General features: G+C 34.7%; 3 long non-coding RNA genes across 3 annotated transcripts; all 3 read left to right on the top strand.

The window, feature by feature from the left end:
* The first annotated feature begins 500 nt into the window (after nt 1–500).
* On the top strand, nt 501–1,989 carry LOC127161185 (uncharacterized). Its single transcript, XR_007826981.1, has 4 exons — nt 501–678; nt 1,278–1,472; nt 1,561–1,623; nt 1,731–1,989. It is a non-coding gene; the product is annotated as an uncharacterized LOC127161185 (long non-coding RNA).
* A 1,690-nt stretch (nt 1,990–3,679) lies between these two features.
* Nucleotides 3,680–4,839, top strand: LOC127161188 (uncharacterized). Its single transcript, XR_007826984.1, has 3 exons — nt 3,680–4,265; nt 4,401–4,462; nt 4,584–4,839. It is a non-coding gene; the product is annotated as an uncharacterized LOC127161188 (long non-coding RNA).
* Nucleotides 4,840–5,660: 821 nt separating this feature from the next.
* LOC127161186 (uncharacterized) lies at nt 5,661–6,841 on the top strand. Its single transcript, XR_007826982.1, has 2 exons — nt 5,661–5,938; nt 6,714–6,841. It is a non-coding gene; the product is annotated as an uncharacterized LOC127161186 (long non-coding RNA).
* Nucleotides 6,842–16,005: the final 9,164 nt, after the last annotated feature.

Here is a 16,005-nt window from a genome sequence, read left to right as displayed (position 1 = left end):
TAATAATAATAAAAAAAATCCTAACAATTACAATAGGGTTTCAGCGCTACGCGCTCGAACCCCTAAAAATCTTAACAATTACAATAGGGTTTCAGTGCTACGCACTCGAACCCCTAAAAATCCTTACAATAACAATAGGGTTTCAGTGCTACGCACTCGAACCCCTAATAATATAAGTAACACAGTCATCATTACAATGATTTACTTGATACTAAAATATGATTATAAAGCAGTGTGTCAAGTAGTATCATGAAGTCAGTTAACATTTAAAAAATTAAAGAAAAGAGATTTGAAGACAATGATTCCAAACCCAGGCCTGAAACTAATGTGGTTGCAAAAAAACACAACATTAATATATGACATATCAAGGAGGTCTCAGAATGTGTTTCCGTTTTCTGATTGGATATTTAAGGACAGAGAATCACCCATTTGCTGGTAGTGATAGTGGGCGGGTGCCGCATACTTGTAAAGTGAGTTCACCGTACGCATGGTACGTGCGAAATCGCAGCACTAGTTCTGTTCCAACCTCAGTGAAGCCTGTAAACAAACCAAGGAATCCCGTGTAGGCAGAGTGATGGCTTGCACCTTGTTTTTTATCCTTCGAGCACGTCTTGAACTGAAGCTTCTGCACTATTCGTGGTTAACAGGGAAACATTAGGCGAAAGCGTTTCACAGACGGTGAGTGTGTTTTTTATATATAATTTTAAAAAGTTTCTATTTATGATGTTTAGAATAGATGGATGTAGTGCAGAACTTGATTTTGTATGATTTACACCAGGAATAGGCAACGTCGGTCCTGGAGTGCAGGGGCATTATTCAACGCGTAACGTGAATCACGTTTAATGTGTTTTAATGTACCTAAACACCGACCATATACTGATATTTGGTTTCACTGGGTCGCAGCTGTATAATGGACTATTACGAAAAATTAACAAAATTAGGATGTTAAGCCTAAACTACAACTGTTCACATTTTTAAAACAATACATAGTTTGTGCAATACGATAAATCGTCTGAGCTGTATTTCTTGACAGAATCCATTCAGATAAATAGGTAGACCAACATTATACAGCAGAGACATAGACCACAAACAAAACTGAATACTGCAGACTCTTAATCTAGGGCTAATACAATGCAGTTTTGCTCTGTATTGTGTTTATTTCCAGTGTTTTATATATGTTGGCACCAATAATATGCTACAAATATTACTAAGGACTGTATACAACAAACACACAATTGTTGTCTTAATGTTAAATTTTATGTCATTTTTGTAAACAGACATAAAGTGTAAAGTGGAAATTGTGAGAAAGGGTGGAAAGAAAGTGATGCCTGGCAAACTGCAGTCTGAACTTCAGAAAAGCAAGAACAAGAATATGAAGAAGAAACAGAAAGAATCAAAATCCAAAGGGTCAGGAGATACAAACACACTGAAACCTGTCAGATGCAACAGCATGGACCTTCCGAGAACGACTTGTAAGTATTATTTTACACATGAAAGATGAACAAATTGTGATGCTACCCTTTTCATTGATGTAGCTGACTTAAGCTACTTTATCTCCAGTCTCTCATGATCCAGTCAGAGCTGTAGAATCTCGTTCTGATGTACCAGAAGGTCCAGGATGAGGTGAGTTTACTTTACTGCCAGTTATAATGACATGAATTCATCATCACACTCAAGGATGTATTTCAGTATTGGTTAATATTTGTTCATGAATGTTCTTGGTGTTTTAGAAAACAGCCGGACCTTTATCTACAGTATCTGATGGGGGATCAGTCACCAGCTTGCCAAATTTCTACATATTACAGTTGTTTCCTCCATGCCTCCCACTTTATTGCCTGCACTTTATATTTATGGCCGAGCTTCTGTTTTTATTTTCTGAAAACAAGTGTTGTCAGAAAATGTTTTTTTCTTGTAAATTTTACATAATGTGAAACTAACGCCATTTGAATCATATTTGTAATGGAAGAAAATACACTACATGAAAAATGATGACGCTTCTGTGTTCTCCTGTATTCACCTTTAATATCTACACTGTTAAAAATTTTCCTGTATTTTTACAGTAAGTTACTGGCAGCAACATTGTTTTACAGCAATGTACTGTATTGCAACTTTACAGTATGTAGAATAGTGTATAACTACAAAACAGCATTGTACTGTAATTTTACAGTACTTTGTAATTTTGTTTCTACTGTAATTTGCTATTGTGTAATTATTATTGTGTAGTTAAAATAGCACATACAAATAGTAAAATTGTGATACTACTATAATTCAGAATAAAATTACAAATCAAAAGACAAACGTATTTACAAAAGTATTTTTATTAAAACATTTCAAAACATTTTAGCATGATGTTTGCTACCCAGAGTACAGTGCATCAATAATTTACAGCCATGAAAGCATTTTAAGTGTGCAAAAATATAAATGAAACAAACACATATAAAAAAGTATACTGATGCACAGATATCAAGGAGCTCTTCTGGACTCTCCACCTAAAGATACTTATTCAGCAGTCACTTACTGAATTATGTTTTTTTCTAGAGCTTTAGTTATACTCAGAAAGCGTTCAGGTCAAGCCTTCAGTTTAGATCATTTCCTGAGAAATAAATAAATTGGCAAACAAGCAAGTTTAACATAAATCTGAAAAGAAACTAAGAACATAATCTTTATTATAAGGAAACAGTAAGATTAAAAGTAGAGCTAGATTATGAGCACTTAAAGTGGTTTGAATAAGGATTGCAGTACAGTGTCTGCAACGCTGCTAAATGTGTTAAATATCAAAATATGGGTGAGGGATTGTCAGTGGATTAACATAAACATAATGAAGTTCTGTTACTGAACAACAGGTGGCGCTCCTGCATTTTGTTTTAAATTCAGAAATGCAGCTCCGTGAGAATTCATGTGTGGAGTAAATAAATAAATATTTTAATATTAAATTGTAATATTGGAATAAATGAAATCCTCTTTTTATGTTCATCATGTATAGATCTCTCTATTTCTGTTTCTGATTTATTGATTGTTGATTATTATGCTACCAGGGATTTTTTCCTCCCACAAAGTTGTGGACAACTACACATAGAAACAAGATTAATAACTTTACATGTCACTCAAACTCCTCTTGTCCAAAAACAGCCAGTGTGATTTAATATCAGTCTGTTTACCGGCAGTCTTATTGAAGATATTTATACAGTGATAAGTTAAAATAGTTCTTAAATTAGTTTAATTAGTCTTATATGATTTTTCCATACTTAAATGCTTATGGTGATAAGGTGATCTGGGTGGGGGAACACAAACAGAACCTCAACTATCATCTGGTGCTCCATGACCAGACAGTAGATGGAATTTATTATATAAAGAGCAGCCATGAGGCCCAGAACCAATGATTAATGTTGAATTTACACTAAAGAACCACCTCCTGAACCCCAATGCTATGTATGTTTTGTGTGACTTCCATTCAACACACCTGACTAGGAGAGAGCTCTATGAAGTCAGTTGTATGTGCTTATAAGAGAGACTCCAAGGAACAGGATTGAAATCCCACCAAAGTTAGGCAAGATAGACAATTGCGTAAGTGTGCTACGCCTGCTAGTGGTGGAAGACGAAGCACCGTTTTCACCGTTATGATCGTTAGGATGACCAGAGTTATACATCTAGAGCCATGTGGGAAAAAAAAAAAAAAAAAAACTTTTCTTATAGATGGAAAAGAAATTCAAGGAATAAATCCATCTATAAACTCTCAAAACTGGGGGAAATCTGTAATTTCTGGATGTTTATTCCACACATAACTTCCTTAAAAGGCTCCTATGCTAAAGTTTAACATTAATTTCTCTATTGAGAAAGTGAGGGACTTGGCTAGCCATGATTGTGCTTGGGTTCATTCATATTATGCATATAACAATGTTCCCACTTAGATTCATAGATACCATGATATTGTCTTTCCTCTTTTGCTGCTGTCTTAGATAATAATGTTTGATATACTCATGCACATGCAAGAGATATGACCAATAATAAGGAATGGAAACCACATACAATCCCTCTGAATTTCATCTTTAGTCTTGGATTTTATATATATTAATTAACGCCAGGCTGAAAGTTGCATTTTATTTATAAATTGTCTAGTGAAATTGTCACCACAAAGAAGCCACATCAAAACTGGAAAGAAAAAGGAGAGGAGATGGAGAACAAGCTAGAAGAACCACAAACCAATAAATCAAAAAAGAAATTGAAACTCAGAAGATGCAACAGCATGGGACGATTAAAACCACCTTGTAAGTGTTTTTTACTTGAACTCTCACTGCCCTGATTTATTCATGATCCCTCTGTCAAATAACATGTAAAACAACAGTAAACATACAATGCATATGTAAATGTGTTCACAGATTTATTTAAATTTGTATCTCTAGTCTCTAATGATCCAGTCAAACCTGATTCTCATTGTGATGTACCAGAGACAGGTCAAGATGAGGTGAGTTTATGTTCCTGACAGTTATACCTATATAAATGGATCATCCTTTAGATCAGTATAATTTTGCATTGGTTTGTGTGTGAATATTGTGAATAATTAGACTCTACTCTCTTTCTTTTAGAAAACCAAGGACATGTTTCAGCGCTGATGTCTGCTGTTTCATAGTCAGTGATCTTGCTGACCAAAAACATTATGGCCTAATGGTTATAGGTTCAAGTCTCAGATCCGGCAGGGATTGTCATTGTCAGTGAATCAGTGAATCCCCAATTGCTCCCCAGGTGCTGTAGCATTGGCTGCCCACTGCTCCGGGTGTGTGTTCGTGGCGTGGGTGTGTTTATTCACCAAAAAAGTTTTTACGCTCGGATGAGTTGGTTTTTCAGGCAATTCGAAAAAGGAATATTTCGCAAAATTGCAATGGAAGCGGCTTTTTCCGCATTTACAGGTCACATGGCACATGTAAAAAGTCATATGATCATTCTTTAATGTACTATAAACTCCAAGAAACACTTAATACGTAGCCGTTCTCAAGTATAAGGGGCTTTCCCTGATATTAATACTTAGACTGTGTACGCTGCTGCTTCTGTAAAGATACACGCACACGCCTCTTTCGGTTAAATAAACCCCAAATCCGTGCAAATCCCAGCAAAATCCGTTGCCATGATTTATCACGAGAGGAACGTGTTATCGCGATTATGTTCTCTCTGTTCTGTCTCTGTGATCTTTATTTTGTAGAATAAAACAGCTTTTCCTGCACCGGAATCTGTGTCTTATTTGAGTGTACATTATTTTAAACAGGTTTCAGAGTATTTTGGGTATTACAATATTTGGGTATTAAATTTAGCATAATTACTCCTACATCCGCATGAAAACGGTTCAAGTTCCCTTTTTTCCCCTTTGAATTCATATTATACAAAATAAATATGAACATTACCTTTAATAATATAAGTAACACAGTCATCATTACAATGATTTACTTGATACTAAAATATGATTATAAAGCAGTGTGTCAAGTAGTATCATGAAGTCAGTTAACATTTAAAAAATTAAAGAAAAGAGATTTGAAGACAATGATTCCAAACCCAGGCCTGAAACTAATGTGGTTACAAAAAAGACAACATAAATACATCACACATCAAGGAGGTCTCAGAATGTGTTTCCGTTTTCTGATTGGATATTTGGGACAGATGATCAACTGGAAAGCGCGATTTTTACACCCATTTGTTGTCAGTGATAGTGGGCTGGTCCCGCATACTTGTAAAGTGCGTTCTTCGTAGTTTGTGTACGTGCGAAAACGCAGCTCCGGTTCTGTTCAAACCTCAAAAAAAAAAAAAAAAACTGTAAACAAACCAAGGAATCCCGTGTAGGCAGAGCGATGGCTTGCATTTTGTCTTTCATCCTTCAAGCACGTCTTGAACTCAGGCTTCTGAACTATTCGTGGTTAACAGGCAAACATTAGGCGAAAGCGTTTCACAGACGGTGAGTGTGTTTTTTTATATATAATTTTAAAAAGTTTCTATTTATGATGTTTAGAATAGATGGATGTAGTGCAGAACTTGATTTTGTATGATTTACACCAGGAATAGGCAACGTCGGTCCTGGAGTGCAGGGGCATTATTCAACGCGTAACGTGAATCACGTTTAATGTGTTTTAATGTACCTAAACACCGACCATATACTGATATTTGGTTTCACTGGGTCGCAGCTGTATAATGGACTATTACGAAAAATTAACAAAATTAGGATGTTAAGCCTAAACTACAACTGTTCACATTTTTAAAACAATACATAGTTTGTGCAATATGATAAATCGTCTGAGCTGTATTTCTTGACAGAATCCATTCAGATAAATAGGTAGACCAACATTATACAGCAGAGACATCGAACACAAGACCAGCTCTTTCATTAAAAATAAAATGGAAAGATTAAAAATGAATAGTTTTTGATTATGCTTGAATCAGAATACTAGGGTCAGAAATGCGGTCCTGGAAGTGTGGTCCTGAAAATGCTGCCTCCTGCTGTGCAGGACTATACTATTGGCATTATACAGCAGAGACATAGACCGCAAACAAAACTGAATACTAGACTCTTAATCTAGGGCTAATACAATGCAGTTTTGCTCTGTATTGTGTTTATTTCCAGTGTTTTATATATGTTGGCACCAATAATATGCTACAAATATTACTAAGGATTGTATACAACAAACACACAATTGTTGTCTTAATGTTAAATTTGATGTCATTTTTGTAAACAGACATAAAGTGTAAAGTGGAAATTGTGAGAAAGGGTGGAAAGAAAGTGATGCCTGGCAAACTGCAGTCTGACCTTCAGAAAAGCAAGAACAAGAATATGAAGAAGAAACAGAAAGAATCAAAATCCAAAGGGTCAGGAGATACAAATACACTGAAACCTGTCAGATGCAACAGCATGGAGCTTCCGAGAACAAATTGTAAGTATTATTTTACACATGAAAGATGAACAAATTGTGATGCTACCCTTTTCATTGATGAAGCTGACTTAAGCTACTTTATCTCCAGTCTCTCATGATCCAGTCAGAGCTGCAGAATGAGGTGAGTTTACTTTACTGGCAGTTATAATGACATGAATTCATCATCACACTCAAGGATGTATTTTAGTATTGGTTAATATTTGTTCATGAATATTCTTGGTGTTTTAGAAAACCGGACCTTTATCTACAGTATCTGATGGGGGATCAGTCACCAGCTTGCCAAATTTCTACATACAGTTATGTTTCCTCCATGCCTCCCATTCAGAGATGTGCTTGTGTTTCACATACTGGATGTTCACTGACAGTTCTCCATCAGTTTTAACAACTTTTTTTTTATTCATCTGTTGCATATTTTTGTGTATAAAATACACACAGGTGGCACAGACAGTGTCACCAATCAATCCAAATGATGAATAACTGGCACTGCTAAATGAGCATTACTTTTTCATTTTTATCTCACTGTATGTATTTTCTGCACTTTACTGCCTGTACTGTATATTTATGGCTGAGCTTCTGTTTTTATTTTCTGAAAACAAAAGTTTTATTTTTTTCTTGTGAATTTCACGTAATGTGAAACTAACGCCGTTTGAATCATATTTGTAATGGAAGAAAATACACTACATGAAAAATGATGATGCTTCTATGTTTTCCTGTATTCACCTTTAATATCTACTGATATTAAATGAAGTTCTGCTATTGTTCTGCTATACAACAGATGGCGCTCCTGCATTTTGTTTTAAATTCAGAAATGCAGCTTCGTCAGAATTCATGTGTGGGGTAAAATAAATAAATATTTTAATATTAAATTGTAATATTGGAATAAATGTAATCCTCTTTTTATGTTCATCATGTATAGATCTCTCTTATTTCTGTTTCTGATTTATTGATTGTTGATTATTATGCTACCAGGGATCTTTTTTCCCCCACAAAGTTGTGGACAACTGCACATAGAAACAAGATTAATAACTTTACATGTCACTCAAACTCCTCTTGTCCAAAAACAAGCCAGTGTGATTTAATATCAGTCTGTTTACCGGCAGTCTTATTGAAGATATTTATACAGTGATAAGTTAAAATAGTTCTTAAATTAGTTTAATTAGTCTTATATGATTTTTCTATACTTAAATGCATCTGGTGATAAGGTGATCTGGATGGGGGAACACAACCAGAACCTCAACTATCATCTGGTGCTCCATGACCAGACAGTAGATTGACTTTATTATATAAAGAGCAGCCATGAGGCCCAGAAACCAATGATTAATGTTGAATTTACACTAAAGAACCACCTCCTGAACCAGAACCTTCTGAGACCAGTGTTCCTCAAAACCCTTATTTTACTCTGAACTAAGTTCATGTTAGAAAGTATTCACTATACAATGAGATTATAATATGATGCATTGTAACTGCATTATTTTCGAGGTATTCCCCAGGTTGTGAAGCATTGTCTTAAAACCTCTGTTTTTTAAATCTTTTAATTGTTGTTTAACTGACTTCTTGATGCTACTTAAGTTTATGCTCTGCTTTGTGTAGTCATATTTTAGCATCGTCATTTTATAACTGTTTTACGTTGTTTTACTGCTCACAGTTGGCATTAAAATTAAAAAGTAATACAAACTGTAAGAAGCCTGCAAAACTTAAAAACACAAGGAGAGAAAATGGAGAACAAACAGAAAGAATCACAAACCAATGAATCTAGAGTCACAGCCACGTCCTGTGTATTGTGTGAATATGGATTGGTTCACTAGTTGAATGTATGATTTCATGACAAACGCATTCATTTATAATACATTGGTATAACCAGACATAAATTGGTTTAGATACATCGGTCTGATCACATTCACATGGGTTTGCTCCTGTATACGTTGGTTTGATTGAGTAAACTCTGGGCTCCTCAAACATGCAATGGTTTCCTCAAATATATATTGGTTCAACTAAGTATTGGTTAGTACATATTGGTTTGTTCAAGTATATATTGGTTTAGATACATCGGTTTCCTCAACTATGTATTGGTTAGTATATATTGGTTTGTTCAAGTATATATTTGTTTAAATGTATTGGTTTTCTATAATACTAATTAGATAATACTATTATTTTTTTTCTAAAATATTAATTAGAAATTTGTTCACCGTCTGTGAAACGTCTTAGCCTAATAGCCTACCCCAAAAAACCCCCAAAAATGTTTGACACGTCAGAGAGTAAGGAGGAGTGTGTCATTCAAAGACATCAGATGAAAGTCACGTTACATTACCGCGCCACTCCCAAACACCTCGTACAAAAACAAAGCTTTGTCAGAAGAAGTATGGAATGTTGAGTGGCTCTTATGTGATACACGCCCGTCTACGTGGTCGGTATAAAATGCGTATTTTCATACCGCGTTGTCTTGTTCTAATTTGGGTTGTTTGGCTTTCAATAGGTAGGCATTCAGTCTCACGGACGGTGAGTGTTTCTTATATATTTTAGAATGGCTTCTAAACAGTTTATGATGTTTAGAATAGAGGAATGTAATGCAAAACTTGCCATGAATTACACTGTCAAAGTTTAGCGATAAGTTTGAGACGCAGGGTCTGGTTTATGGTCAGTGGATGTTCGGGGCTTTAACGCGGTTTTCTGTGATTGCGTTTGAATTCGCTTTGAGTATTTGGATGTTTAGACGCCAGATCTTGCATTTAAACGTATTCAGTCACATTTCAAATGACCAGTCTTATAAGTAATATAAAGAATATTTCATTTCATATTATATGAAGGCTACAAAATTATTTTACATCATATTGATATTCATACTGACATTTATTGCCACACTTTAATGTGTAAATTAATTTATCAGAGACAGAAATTCAACACACACACACACACACACACACACACAGTTGGGCTTTTATTTGTGCACATAACACTGAAACAAACTATGGAGTTTGCGTTGGCTGCTTCGGAGGAGTCATAAAAACTTGACTGCGTCATTTTTTTTTAACTAACCACCAGGTGGCACCAGTTTGACATTCTCATTCATAAAACTATTATTAGGGCCCGAGCCCTGACTTAATGTTAAAAAACGCGACTTTTGAGGGGCTCTGTAGCGCACACCGTTTGACCTACAGTTACCAAAATTCATACGCATATAGACCTCATCGGGCCAAACAATTTTCGTGCTCACAGTCCCTGCTTCGCCTAACAGGAAGTCAGCTATTCAAGGTTTTGTGAAAAACGCATGCATAATTAATTCACAGTACATAAACTAATGTTAAAAGATCCAACTTTACATTTTAATAATGTATTAATACTTTTTTAACTTAATATATAATAATAGAAATGCTATATAATTATTGTTCGTGTTAACTAATATAGTTAATGTTATTAAATGAAACTGCATGGTAAAGTGTTGCCAAGGTTATATATATATATAGTTCTCCCCCTGTGTGTGTGTTGATCTTATAGTGTAACCCTTTCATTGCTGAAACCCTTAAATCCAAACTGCCAGAGGGTTACGGTAAATGCATGTGCCCGCTGGGCACCGTTTTCCTGATGCTACCGGCATGGCGATTGCCCTGGTGGCGAGGGCCCGTCATCGCTGCTTGCAGCTATATATATATATTTTTTTCAATGTTTTGGGTTTTTACTACTAGGGTACTAGGGTTTTTTTCGGATTGCCACCAAACTCGGTCAACATCATCTCAAGACATTGGGGATGCAAAATTGCCAGGGGGATTTTTGATATCTCGAACGGTTTGGCCATGGCGAGGCGGCGAAATTATGGCGAGAAATGAGAAACAGGAAATAGCTAATAACTATTGCATATATTGTCTGATTCTGATGAAACTTCAGGAGTTTGTTCGTTCTATGATGCCGATCACATAGATGTGACTATCAGAGGTCAAAGATATAGCGCCACCAACTGGCAGCAGGAAGTGTGTCGTTTTCAAAATGCTTTTAAATCAGCCTCTTAATTTTACTCGATTTGCTTCAAACATCATCAGAATAATGTCAAAACACGGCCGATGAGAATCTGTAAAGGGGTCATTGATACACTGAATGCTGTTGCCATGGCAACGTGTCAAACTTTAACATTTGTTTTCTCTGTTTTTGGGACACTTAATAAGCTTAGATTTTCATGAAACTCAACACACACATCAGTATTAATGATAGTTAGACACTGGCAAAAGCTCATAAATGGGCGTGGAGGAGGAACTCTATAACGCCACCTTTTATCAAAAGTTGGGGTGTTAGTTTTAGCTACAGACACCAAACTCGGTATGTATATTGTTCTCATCAAGCCGGACAACTTTCTAATTTACACGCATTAGCTACGACCAACAGGAAGTCTGCTATTTTGATTTGAATGTGAATTTTTGGAAAAATCAGGCTATTAATAAATTCATACTCCTCCAAGCAGGAATAAGTAGTTCACACAAAACTTTGTCAACATGATGCCAACATACTGAATATGCTAAATTGCGAGCGGATTTTGGATATTTTGAACGGTGTTGATATGGCAATATACTAAAGTAAGAGTAAAAAATAACAGTAATTTTCTTATATCTTTAAAATGCATTATTCTAACTCTTTAAAACTTTTTTACATACGAAGAATAAGTCATTCTTAGGAAACATGGTTAGTTTCAAAGTGCTATCTAGCTCAGAGGCCCAGAAAACAAGAAAGATATTATATATCATAACTTAGCAGATGAAGACTGTAATACCAAGGGTGACCACCAGATGGAGTCTCAGGATAAGGGATCTTTTTAACTCCTAATCCCTTTTTTGCTCATTCTCAGTGTTTAGGAAAGAAAAATAATTCAATCGAATCAGTTGACATGTACTGTACTGTCAGAATATTTTTACATAATTATATAATGACTAAAAAAAATAATAAGAATAAGAAATATATATATATATATATATATATATATATATATCTTACGCTTTCTTACTGATAGGATAAGAAATCTTTAAAGTCTGATAATTTACCGCTCAGTTCAATTAATTAGAATAAGAAACAAATACATAAAATAAGTTAATATGTACTTTACTGGTAATATATTTGTATATAATTATTTCACAAATGCTTATAGATCATTAAAATAAAATATAAAAATGGTTGTTATTCATAAAAAGTGTTGGTAACAGTTTAAAATAAGGTCTGTTGTTTACATTAGTTAATGCATTAACTTGAACTATGAACAATGAACTATAGTTTTTATAGCATTTATTAATATTTTTTATTTTTCATTTATAAAAATATTCATGTTCATGTTAATTCACAGTACATAAACTAATAATAAAATATCCAACTTTACATTTTAATAATGTACTAATAATTTATAACTTAATATTAATTAATGGTAATAAATGCTATGTAATTATTATATAGCATTTATTGATGATAACAAATGATATCGCATGGTAAAGTCTTGCCAAAGATTTATTCCAGGTTCATTCCCGATGTGTGTGTTGATCTTATAGTGTAACCCTTTCATTGCTGTAACCCTTAAATGTAAACTGCCAGAGGATTACTGTAAATGCGTGTGTCCGCTGGGCAACGTTTTCCTGATGCTACCGTCATGGCGATTGCGCTGGCGGCGGGCCCGTCATTGCTTTCCCTTTATAGGTTTACATTCATGGTACTGAAAATCAAACTTGTAGACCTCAGGTGTATCTCAAGTGCCCGTCACTTAAACATCTCCATTTTATCTTTTAGAAAAGAACTGCACAAAGAATTGTACATAAGAAACACACAATTGTTGCCTAAATGTACATTTTTGTGTCATATTTGTTTAAAATAGAAAAGTATGATGAGGAAATTGCAAGACCAGATGGGAAGAAAATAATGCCCAGCAAACTGCAGATTGATCTTCAGAAAAACAAGAACAAGAATATGAAGAAAAAACAAAAAGAGACAAAATCCAAAGGGTCAGGAGATAAAAACACAGTAAAAGCTGTGAGATGGGACAGCATGGAGAATCTGAGACCAGACTGTGAGTATTGTATTAGATTCTCTCTCACTGATGAGAGATTACAGAAAAATATTTTTTCCATTATCATAACACCAATCTTTTCAATAATGAAGTAGATTTAAACCTGCTATCAGTGTATACTGATGTTTCTTTCTCACTGATATCTCAGTCTCTCGAGAAACAGCTGTAGAGTCTCATTCTGATGAATCCAGAGAAGGTCCAGGATGAGGTGAGTTAAATCACTGACAGTTATGAATGATCATGATATTCAAGAATGTATTTTAGTGTTGACTAATGTTTGTAATTAATGTTAATGCTGTTTTAGAAAACCTGGTCCTCCATGGCTACACGTTTGGAGCAGCACTTGTGTAATGAACATACTGTATTTGTTTTCTTGCCGCTCAAATGTTTTATTTTTTGTTTTTGTAGTTTTCTGTTTCCTGTTTATTATTGGGTTTATTGAGTCTGCTGTTGTTTTGTCATTTGTATGTTGTGTTGCAGTGTCTGACTGTCAGGTATGACATGCCGTTTTTAATCTGAATTCTCTCACTGTATTTATTGCACTGAACATGTTTGAGTCACTGAAAATGCACTTTAACAACCTGAAAACAGGGTGTCACTCTTTTTCTCACTTGATTTTTTTTTTTTTTTTAAGATACTGTAGGCTTAGGCCTAAAAGTTGAAGTCTTTGTAGGCCCAGTATTTTAATCTGTCAAAAACTACAATTAGTCTGATTTGTTTAATGTTGACTGATCAACAGAAATGTTGATATATATCGACTGTAATGTGAAAACAATGTTTCAAATCTAGGCATATATTCATGTTTCTACCTAAAATTAGAAAACATTTACTTGCTGAAGAGGACTAAACTGCTCTTTTTTATTTGTGTTAATTTAGTGTTGTTGTTTTTTTAAGATCATTTGTTTGTGCTGGATTGGGATATTGTTGTATAAGTTATACACTAATAAAACCTTTCATATTTCTAACGCTTGTTTTGTGATTTCTGGGGTTATTTGGATGAGATGTCACCCACAAATAAAGTAATTTTCTTTATTTTAATTTTAATTAGCTTGGAAAAGTCAAGTCACGTTAAGTTCAAGTTGAGCTTTATTGTCATTCTGCTACATGTGTGGACATACAGTGGAGCAAAATATCGTGTCTTACAGGACATCGGTGCTGCATAAATAAACATAAATATAAACATACATAGACGTAGGAACAATTTTTTTTAAACCTATACATAGCTAACTTACTGAAAGCGGTAATCTAACTATACTATAAATAATTAACTATACATACACATAACCCAAGACAGACGATACAAGTACTTTACATAATAACTGCATGACAATGTGCAGAAGAGGTATTTAAGGTTAAGTAGCAAATAGTGCAATATGATTTGTGGTGCACTGACAAGTAATCATTTGTTAAGTCCTTATTTGGTTCTTATAACATGGAGTGTTAATAAGAAAGTGTCTGGTGAAGGAGGAAAATGTCCAGAATGAATGGGAGAGGGGTACCGATGATCTTTGCAGCCGTGTTCACTGTCTGTTGTAGGGTCTTGCGGTCAGCAGCACTGCAGTTCCCGTACCAGACAGTGATGCATCTGGTCAGCACACTCTCAGTAGTGCCCTTGTAAAATTGGTGAGGATGGGTGGAGGGAGACTTATTCTTTCAAGTTGGCGCAGGAAGTGGAGCCGCTGTTGTGGGGAACTTTGTTAGTGCAAATATAAATTTAAGTAGTTTCTAACAATTTATGAATAAGTATATAGATCTGAATAGAAGACACTGCCAAACTATTACAAAGGATACAAGGCCACTAAAAGCTGTTTGGAAAACAGGGGGCGCATGTGAGCTGCTGCATGTTTTTACCTGCAGTAACTTGTGATGTATAGGGGAATTTACTTCAGACTCTCTCTATGGCTCTGATTTCAACACAACCCAAAAAAAAAGAAGGAGGGACAACCCTTTTGGAGAGTAGCAAAGCTGGTTATGTTCCAGGGATGTTGAATGTCCACCACTCAATGTGAAGATGGTCAGGTTTGATATTTTCCTTGAAAGCAAAGACTTTGAATTTGTTATTAATTTCCTGTTATGTTTGATAAGTTTTTTTTTATTCACAAGTGCAGATGGTTTAAACAAGTAGGGCTATTTTGCAGTGCCATTGGAAATGAGTAGTGTGGGGGACCTACAAGAGAAAGAGTGAACACTTACAGTAGCAACTGAATCTTTTATAATAAACAGCTTGCAGCTTATAATTATTGAAAGACTGTCTATAAGAAATGACTTGTTTGCCACCCTTAGAATTGACTGGTTTTAGTTCAAAAGTAAATAATTGTAATAATGACCTTTTAATAATAATAAAAATGAGGATGATAATAATAATAATGTCACATTATATTCAGTACGAGTTCTAAGAAACATGAAAGAGAACTTGAACCTTTTTTAGTGAGACTGTCTTGTACACAGAACAAAAAAGGAAGGAATCACTTAACTTGAAGATAGATGGTGACAGATTGGTGATTTTGCTCTACAGTTTATTGACACCTTTCATAAAACAACACTTACATGTTTGACACCTTTTTGGAAAATTAAGTAAAGTCAGTGGAAAGATAATATAAGATAAATATCAAATATAACATAAAAACAAATATAAAATGATACCAAAATATAACTGTACATAAAGCAGGGCAGCAAGTAGCATCATGAAGTCAGTTAAACACCATTTAAAAGATTTAAAAAGAGAGACTGAAAGACAAGAGTTCCCAACACTAGGCCTGAAACTGATGTGGTTACAATATGTAACTCAAAAAACTTTAATAAATAACTCCTGACCAGTCATCTTTAACAGCATGTTCTGCTCTCTTCTGAACCCTTCTCTCACACAAACGTGTTCTTTTCATTAAAACTACAAAAAAATTGCTTTTACATAATGTGAGGCTTCGTAAGTGACATTTCCCTGGCTCTCAACAAAAAAAGTGTTGAAATGGCAAGAAATAAAGTGCAATAAATACAGTGAGAGAATTCATACCTGACATTTAGACACTGCAATGCAACAAAGAAATGACAGAACAACAGCGGACTCAATCA

The sequence above is a fragment of the Labeo rohita genome, unplaced genomic scaffold (assembly GCF_022985175.1).
Source record: "Labeo rohita strain BAU-BD-2019 unplaced genomic scaffold, IGBB_LRoh.1.0 scaffold_572, whole genome shotgun sequence".
In the NCBI taxonomy this organism is placed as follows: domain Eukaryota; kingdom Metazoa; phylum Chordata; class Actinopteri; order Cypriniformes; family Cyprinidae; genus Labeo; species Labeo rohita.
Note: the sequence above shows the minus strand (reverse complement) of the source record. Positions and strands in the feature narration are given on the sequence as shown.